The sequence below is a fragment of the Ambystoma mexicanum genome, chromosome 11, assembly GCF_040938575.1.
Source record: "Ambystoma mexicanum isolate Mex_15411 chromosome 11, UKY_AmexF1_1, whole genome shotgun sequence".
In the NCBI taxonomy this organism is placed as follows: domain Eukaryota; kingdom Metazoa; phylum Chordata; class Amphibia; order Caudata; family Ambystomatidae; genus Ambystoma; species Ambystoma mexicanum.
Window position 1 is genome coordinate 1,334,610,303 of NC_090934.1, and position 9,798 is coordinate 1,334,620,100.

The window sequence follows — 9,798 nt, forward strand, 5'->3', positions numbered from 1 at the left end:
GAACCTGGGATTGGTAACCCTAGGTCTCCTGGGGGCAACCAGACGTGGTCTCCCTCTCACTGTGCTTAGAGAGGCATCAGCTTCACCTCACTGATGATCCCCAACAAGGGTGAAACACGTGTATGGGGTTGCTGGTGGTACTCTCGTTCAGATTGGAATTGCCATTGTATTTCGGTGCTGGACTGCCCCTGGGCAGGACAAAGACTGATATGCAAATGGATATTTCCCATCTGTGAAAGGCACAGTGAGTAAAAGCAGTGGCTGCGAACTCTCAAGTGGTTAATAACCACTGAACAGGTTATCATGTCTGTTCTTGCGAGAGAGGGGCGCCCGCTACCTTTGTAAAACTATTTTTAAAGGAACCTGGGATTGGTAACCCTAGGTCTCCTGGGGGCAACCAGACGTGGTCTCCCTCTCACTGTGCTTAGAGAGGCATCAGCTTCACCTCACTGATGATCCCCAACAAGGGTGAAACACGTGTATGGGGTTGCTGGTGGTACTCTCGTTCAGATTGGAATTGCCATTGTATTTCGGTGCTGGACTGCCCCTGGGCAGGACAAAGACTGATATGCAAATGGATATTTCCCATCTGTGAAAGGCACAGTGAGTAAAAGCAGTGGCTGCGAACTCTCAAGTGGTTAATAACCACTGAACAGGTTATCATGTCTGTTCTTGCGAGAGAGGGGCGCCTGCTACCTTTGTAAAACTATTTTTAAAGGAACCTGGGATTGGTAACCCTAGGTCTCCTGGGGGCAACCAGACGTGGTCTCCCTCTCACTGTGCTTAGAGAGGCATCAGCTTCACCTCACTGATGATCCCCAACAAGGGTGAAACACGTGTATGGGGTTGCTGGTGGTACTCTCGTTCAGATTGGAATTGCCATTGTATTTCGGTGCTGGACTGCCCCTGGGCAGGACAAAGACTGATATGCAAATGGATATTTCCCATCTGTGAAAGGCACAGTGAGTAAAAGCAGTGGCTGCGAACTCTCAAGTGGTTAATAACCACTGAACAGGTTATCATGTCTGTTCTTGCGAGAGAGGGGCGCCCGCTACCTTTGTAAAACTGTACTGGAAGTTACCCTTTTAGTTTTTAAATGTTTTGAAAAAGTGACATTTGTTCCCGCATAATTGTCTAAGTGCCAACACTGAATGAGGTGGCAACAGGGTGACAAGTCTACAGTTGCAAGTGCCTTGCTAATTCTGTGTCTCCCCAATTTGCGTTTATCCTCCCTTGTACATGACCATTTTGCTCTACAGAGTAAAAACAAATTGAAACTAAGGTAAAATTAAGAGTGGTAAAAAAGAAGAGGTACAACAAAGTTTTACTGAACACACCCACTGTAAAAATAAACAAAGCAAAAACATCCCAACTTCATTTTAATAAATAAAAAAAAAATCTAAATATACTAAAAAAATCATGGCTGGAATCAGTGCCCTGTAGTGCAAGTGAGGCGGATAGGGGAGTGCTAAAATGGTGATTGAGGGCATGGAAGTAGCTCCCATTTTGATATATAGAAAAGGGTAGGTGAAATAAAGGGGATGATGGGATTAGCAGAGAATGGTATGCGCTGATTCGTTGGTACTGCTGTATTATATTAAGAAGACATTTTAAAAACACATTTTTTTTAAACTTTTAAACAAATAGATACATTTGTACAGAATTGGATTTTTAGAAAAAAGAAAAAAAAGATGTATCATTTTTACTTTGTTCCTTTAAAATGTATATATTTTGACTGTTTAGATCATTCGCAGCGTGAAGTTAGTTATTTTACCTCTTCGTTTTTACTGCTTCATTTGCATTCTGAGCTATTATTCCTGAGATATTATATTATATTTTGCATGTGCAAAGTGGTGCAGCCACACACCCATTACATCCCCTATCTTTGCCCACCCCAATTGCACACGCGTGGTGTAGGAGTTATTGTGAGGAGATCACTGCATCCAAAGGCAGATGTTTCAAAAGGGACACCCAGGGCCTCATTACACGGAAGGTGGTATTGATTTAACGTTACCGGTAATGTATTACCGGTAATGTTAAATCCCCATGTGGATCACGACCCGGCACACCGCTATTTGCGGCACCGCTGATTACGGTGCCACTAATAGCGGACAGGCCGCGTGCGCGCGACCCTCCATTCCGTTAATTACGCCATGCCGCTATTAGCACAGCATCACAAGGCCAGTGCACATGCAAATAGCGGCATGGTAAATCCCCCCAAACCCCTTACCGCCATGGTGCAAATACCGGCATCGCGGACCACCCGTTAAGGGAAATGGGCAGTGTACCCACCTGTCACAGGTGGACCAAATCAGCACAGGTGAAGGCAATGGAGACTGTGGCAGCTGAAAAGGAGCACACCACACCCCTTCCCACACCTCTCCCCACACCAAGATGGTTCCGATACTGGCAGCATTACATGGCCTGGAGGACCTCATTGCAGCGCAGCTGCTACAACAACAGGCAGCACAAAGGAGACGCAGGAGGAGGAGGAGGGCAAGACAGGCACAGCAGGCACCACAACGGCACCTAATCATACCACAGAGGCACCCACCAGTACCCAGGACCAGAGCCAGTCCATACAACCTGACCCCTGAGCAGATACACACCCTGTACCATCTGGACAGGGCTCCCATCACCAGCATCGTGGACATGATCCACGACGACATTGCGAGCCTCATAGACATCAGAACTGCCATCCCCCCGCTACTGAAGGTGGTGAGTGTGCTCCACTTCCAGCCCACAGGTACCCATCAGCATACAGTGGGACAGATGCATGGCATCTCACAACCAGTATCCTCACGCACGCTGAACCAGGTACTCGATGCACTCCTGAAGCATGCACCTGAACACATATCCATGCCACAGACTGCCCAGGAGATTGCAAACACAAAAGTTGGCTTCTATTCACTGGCAGGCATTCCAAGTTGCATCAGGGCCACCGACTGTACCCATGCGGAATTGGTGGTCCCACATCACAATGAAGCAGTGTACTGACACAGGAAGCAATTCCACTCTATCAATACCCAAATGGTATGTGACGCCAGCAAGATAATCACACATTGCTGTGCCAGATTCCCAGGATCAACACATGATTCCATGGTTCTGCGGGACTCAAGTATGCCACGCTACATGGAGCGACACACCGGACAACGTACGTGGCTACTTTGTGAGTAGCAGGGCAAGCACATGGCAGCGTGATTTGGGGGGGAGAGATACATACTCCAACTGGGTGTGAATGGGAGGGGAAGATACATACTCCAACTGGGTGTGAATGGGGGGGGAGATACATACTCCAACTGGGTGTGAATGGGGGGGGAGATACATACTCCAACTGGGTGTGAATGGGGGGGGGATACATACTCCAACTGGGTGTGAATGGGGGGGGGGAGATACATACTCCAACTGGGTGTTGACTGGCGTCCGTAGGGAAAATAGACATACAGATGTACGCCAATGTCCTTCAGGGAAGGCCACGATGTACCTGAGAAGAATCCACATGCAATTTGAAGGTGCACGACTATGAGAACAATGCAGGCTGCAAAATATTACACATCCATCCCCATTGCACATCATGCCACGCCACATATTACACAAATCATCAACATGGCGTCAAGATGGTAATACAGAATCAGCGCATCACAGCATCAATCCAGCAATGTACCCTTGAATACATGCAAAGGGAACACCCCTAGACATGGCACTGAACCACACACCTATAGCACCACGGAAGTGATGCTTCACAGCATGGCAACATTGGTGTCAGAATGTCAGTACACAAGCAGGCCACACCCAGGACATGTGAAACCTACTGTTGTAGGCATTATTGTGCCATGTCTACTTGCAGGGTCGGCCACACACTTGCACGTTGCTGTCACACAGACCATCTGCATGTATGCGCTCATTTTAGCACTTGCATCACAATGCTATGTCAATTTGTGTGATGTGAACAGGCCGCCCTTGAGGTGAACAGTAAGAGGACCCCATTCATCCCCCATACAGGTGATGCGGCCTATCCCCTGAAAACCTGGCTCCTCACACCTGTACGGAGACCACAGAACAGGCACGAGGAGGTAATCAATCGTGCACATACCCGTACCCGCATCGTGACTGAGCAGGCCTTTGGACTTTTGAAGTCACGTTCAATGTGCATTACCAGGTCTGGTGCTGCTCTCCTGTATGGACATGCGAAGGTGGCAAGATCACCATGGCATGTGTCATGCTGCACATTATGTGTGACAGACAGAATTGCCCACTGCCCCCTGACGTTGGGATAGAAGCACATGATGAGGATGATGATGTTGATGTGGACGGAGGTGAAGGGGATGCAGGCGTTGCAAGAGGGGATGGCCAGGAGGCACGTGCTGTGAGACAGCATCTGATCAGCCAATCAATCTGCGGAAAATGTTTTTGTACTGTCACATGGATATGGGGAGGAATGCACTGGTGTATGTCTCAGAGCACGCAATGGACCCTGTCGCCAATGAAGTACACACACACACAATGAAGATGTCCAAGGCTGTGTTTTCATCAGAAACCAGTGTATTGACTAACATAAAGGTGAAGAAGTGCAAGCCCCACAACATCCCACCACCCTTCCCCCCAACAGACCCATAACACCCTTCCCACCACCCCCCAACAGACCCATAACTCCCTTCCCACCACCCTCCACAACAGACCCATAACACCCTTCCCACCACCCCCCACAACAGACCCATGACACCCTTCCCACCACCCCCCACAACAGTCCCTCATGTCTCTGCCATTTTTGCCATGGCCAATGCACACCGGGGTATCCCCATTAACCCCCTAATTGCAATTGTCCATGGAAGGATCTTGAGGGTTGCCAGACGTGCGCCTGGTGGTTCGCATCGAGCGCCTGCGGGGGCGTGTTTGTGTCGACCCGGAAGTCGAGGATGGGGCAGACTGGCCTTGTGGGTGAAAGTGGCGGTCCATTGTGTCTGCCATGCGGACAAGCACCTCCCTAAGACTTGCAATTTCATTGCATATCCTGTCCGTGTTGGCGTCCATGCGCTCAGTGGAGTGCCTCACTGTCTGGACTATGTTCTCAGTGAGATTGGCAGCCTCAGCGACATGCTGGCCAACCAGCACGGTCAGCTCCTGTTGGCGCTGCAGGATGGCGGAAATTTGGAGGTCAGTGCCGGGTGACCGTGCATTGGATGCCGTGCCCTCAGATGGCTCCAATGCAACAGGTGATGGTAGCATGGGTGACATTATTGCAGGGTTGGTGTCCTCGAAAGTCCCATCAGAACCAGGGGTCTGGGATGCCACTGCCTCTGGGCTTCCTGGGGGGCTTGGGGTGTGCATCTCCATGTGCTGGAGTAGGGTGTCCTCTGGATCGGACTGGGGGCCAGTGGCGGCTGCCTCACCAGCAGAGCTTGCCGCAGCTGATGGTGGTCCCTGGGTGTCTGGCATTGTTGACAGTGGGTTTGCCTCCGGTGGTGGGGCCACAGTTGGTGGTGCAGCTGCTGCTGCCCTGGCAGTGGCACTGTGACGTAGGCTGCCACTCTTCAGGTGTGGCCTTCCCCCCTTGCCCCTGGGTGTTGGAGGGGTATCCTCCGGCTCCTGTGCCCTTGGCCTCTTGGATGTAGGTGGTGCCTTTGATGCATCAGCAGCATCCTCCCCATCTGTACGTGAGCCTGTCAGGGACGAGAAGGGGGATGGCATTGGTTGCGTTTCAATATACTCAATGTAAATTACAGGAATGATGCAGTTGTGGCCATTGGGACTTAGAAGTTGTGGATGCAGGTGATGTGCCAGTTCAGTGCCTCATCCATGCATGGTTGAGTTTGGGACTTGTCTCTGGTGATGTGTGCATGTATGTGTGTTTGGGTCTGACACTGACATGGTGATGGATGGATGCATGTGTGGATGTGTGTACATGCATGAGTGGGGTCTGTGCTCACATATGGGGGTGACTGTACATTCACACCGCATCCTGTCATGTGTACACTCACCTGCATCGGAAGTGGTAGCCACGCCGACCTCCATGCTGCCCACTCCCTCGATGCTTTCGGTGGCAATCATGTTGGCGCATGTCTCCTCCCATTCCTTCAGGTGTATTGGGGAGCCATCTCCACCGGCACTGGCAATGCGGTGGTTCTCCGCCAGGATGCCCCTCACCCGCAGCCTGAGGTCGTCCCACCTCTTCCTGCATTCGCGCACAGTGCGCGTGCTGGTGCGCACGGCACTGACTTTGACTACCACCTCCTCCCAGATGGCTTTCTTCTTGAGCAAGGTGGCGCGGCACATGTCATTGGCAAAGACTACCTCTGCATGCTCTGCAAGGGTCTGTGTCAACATGACCAGTTCCTCGTTAGTATACTTTTCCTTCCGCTGCCTGTCACAGGTTTTCTTCAGGGCCTTTGGCATGATGCAGGTGTCACGGTTGATTTCACACAGCTCCCAACTCCAAAATGGTCCAGGGGGCAGAGGATGGCAATGGATTGTGTTTTTAAAGATGGCCGCCGTGCTCTTTCCCGTTCCGGTGCGATGACGCTATTTCCGGTTCCGCAATTTAACGGTCGATGCTATTAGCGGTCACCGCTAATAGCGGTGACCGCTAATAGCATGTACAGTGAGGGCGGAGGTGCTATCAGCACTTTGGGCGGGCCCGGTAAGGTGCTTTTGCGGCATGGCGGTAGGGTCATTTACCGGCATGGCTCTATGCGCGGGTCCGCTTACTCGTAATGGTACGCTATTGGCGGTCTCCTGTGAGGGCGGACAAGCTAATAGCGCCATGCCGGTAAATCCCGTTTTTTAGCACCTACCGTGTAATGAGGCCCCCAGTTATGGGATGCTAGCTGACTTGCTTATGTGTAAAAATCTGAAAAAAAACAAAAACAAACTGGAAGCCCCACATAAAATACTGTCTCAGCCATCAATCACATCGGCATATGACCCAGATCTCATAGTGTCCTATCTAGCTGCCAAGGTGCCCTGTGTTATGCTTGACACCTCTAGCCAGTCCGGGTACTTCCGTTTGTATGCTGTGATTTTAGGGCCCATACTTACAGTGGGAAAAACAAAACTACACGTCCCATGATGCAATAGGGGAAAACACAGAACTGGTTCCAGGTGACAGCTATGGTCCTGACCTCTGTTCATGTTCATTTTGATTACAATTGTCAGACTTGGTATCGCTCGGGCCAGGATAGAAACTTCAGTACCTTTGTTTGGTCAGTGGTGCCATGAAATAGCACAGGTGTTTCAAATGGAGGACGCACGTTGCATAAGCAAGAGCAGTACTTCAAACTCAGACAAAGATGGGGACCTTTTAATTCTTTATTGTCAGGTCGAACATGACAGGACAGAAGATAACTGCAATAACGTCAAGCTGGTTTCTTTCCGATACTATCATGCCATCCGATGTATGATTTTCTCTTTATATTGTTCATTGTCTCTAATGCACTACCATGCTCTCGATTCAGGATTCTCTCTTTGTATTGTTGTCTTTACTGTACTATCCTGCCCTCCGATGTATGATCATCTATTTGTATTGTTATTTGTTTTTATTGCACTATCATGCCCTCCAATGTATGATTTTCTATTTATATTGTTCTTTGTCTTTAATATTTATATTATTCTTTGTCTTTAATGTACTATCATGCCCGCCAATGAATGATTTTCTGTTTGTATTGTTCTTTGTCTTTACTGTACTATCATGCCCTCCGATGTATGATGTTCTGTTAATATTGTTCGTTGTCTTTAATGTACTACCATGCCCTCCGATTTAGGATTTTCTGTTTGTATTGTTGTCTTTACTGTACTACCATGCCCTCCAATTAATGATTTTGTATTTATATTTTTTCTTTATCTTTAATGTACTACCATGCCCTCTGATTTAAGATTTTCTGTTTGTATCGTTGTCTTTACTGTACTAGCATGCCCTCCGATGTATGATTTTCTGTTTGTAGTGTTCTTTGTCTTTAATGTACTACCATGACCTCCGACTTAGGATTTTCTGTTTGTATTGTTGTCTTTACTGTACTATCATGCTCTCTGATGTATGATTTTGTGTTTGTAGTGTTCTTTGTTTTTACTGTATTACCATGCCCTCGATTTATGAGTCATTGCCTATGTTTATATATGATTAGGTTTCTGTATTAACAACAACACTCTAATACAATGATATTAGATGAGTACATTCTTTAATAGATTAAGTAGTTCATAATAGGTCTCCCGATCACCCCTGACATCTTGTTACCAACAATATAAACACACTTCCTTATAGGGACTTTTCATCAAAATTTATTTCACATGTGATATCATCAGTGATGTCATCAATGACATTTGTGATGTCATCTTTGATGTCCTGGGTGTTAGTCTTAGCAGTGCACGGTGGTGGCGCGAGTTATGGTTGTTTAGCTTACCATAACTGGCGAATTTCTGAGGTTTTTCGATTTTACTTGGAACCATAACGTCCCTTTAACAAAGTTTTTTCATTGAATTTCATAGGTTTTTATTAGTGCAACTTAACCATAACGCCCCTTTAACAATTTTTTTTAAGTGAATTTCATAGGTTTTTACCAGTGCATGCTATTTTCCTACAACTTACTAATATCATTCTTACCCAATATAGCAATGTTTATGTCCAATTTACAAAGTGTCACCTTAAAACTCTGCGATTTCCCACCTTCTGGAATCATTTTGAACACTTCCATAAACTTTTTGCAACTATTTCAACTAGTTTTGCATCCGTAGACGTCTACAAACATCTGACTTCCTAGTGGTCCTTCCGGACAGTGCCACATGACCATAAGCTAGCGCGCGGCATGATAACGTGTCCGAGAACCCGTCCGCACTTCACAATAAGATTTCTGCTTCACAGACGGTTCAGAACTGCATTTTCTACTGATCTAGGAACTTTCAACTTCAAAATGTTCCTTGCACCACTCCAACACCTATTCCTACTCATTATCAATTAACAATCTAGTACACATTACATACTTTTAGCAAAACTGCTATTTATCTTAAAATGGCGTCAGCTAATGCCATCCCTCCTCCCCAAGAGCCACCACCATTGCTGTAATGAAGGAGCATGAGAAACACTGACCCCTACCTTAGAAATAACACATGTACAACATTTTCCCTTGTCCACCTACCCCTCCATATTAATGTTTGGTTCCTCTTCCCTCATTTCCTTCCCCACCTTTTGTTCTCAGCTCTCCTGTCAACAAAAAAAAACCATTCAAAAACAACAAAAGACATATTCCTTTAGGAACCAGCATTCACAGTTAAAAAACAGAACTAAAAAAAATGTATAGACGCCATCTACTTTATATTTCTCAGTAAAGTACATACAATCAATAAGATTTTCCAGCATTTCCATTTGTGTTATGCTAATGGGAATATTGTGGTATTCAACCTCCATTCCAGGGACTGGAACGGTGGATACTGGCTCAGCAGCTCCATCAGCCCAAGCGAAGCGAGGGTGGATAACGAGGTCTCTGGACCATTATCCCCCCATTCCAGCCCCTGAAATGGGGGATGAAGGCCATTAGCACCCTAGGTTCCCAAATCAGGAACCCGGGGTGCTAAAAAAGAGGATTTTACTTCCTACAAAGGGACACCTGCGGCGTCCCGGTGTAGGAAGGAAAATCCTTTTCCAAGAGGGCCACCATGGAAAGGGAAGGTGAGGGTTACATACAGGGCCCCTCTTCGCTTTCCATGGCAGCCTGCAGAAGGCAAAAAGAGAACCCTATGACCATATTACCATGAGCATATTTTTCTTCCCTTTCAGATCTATCCTAATTTGGAATAACTTTACCACAAAGC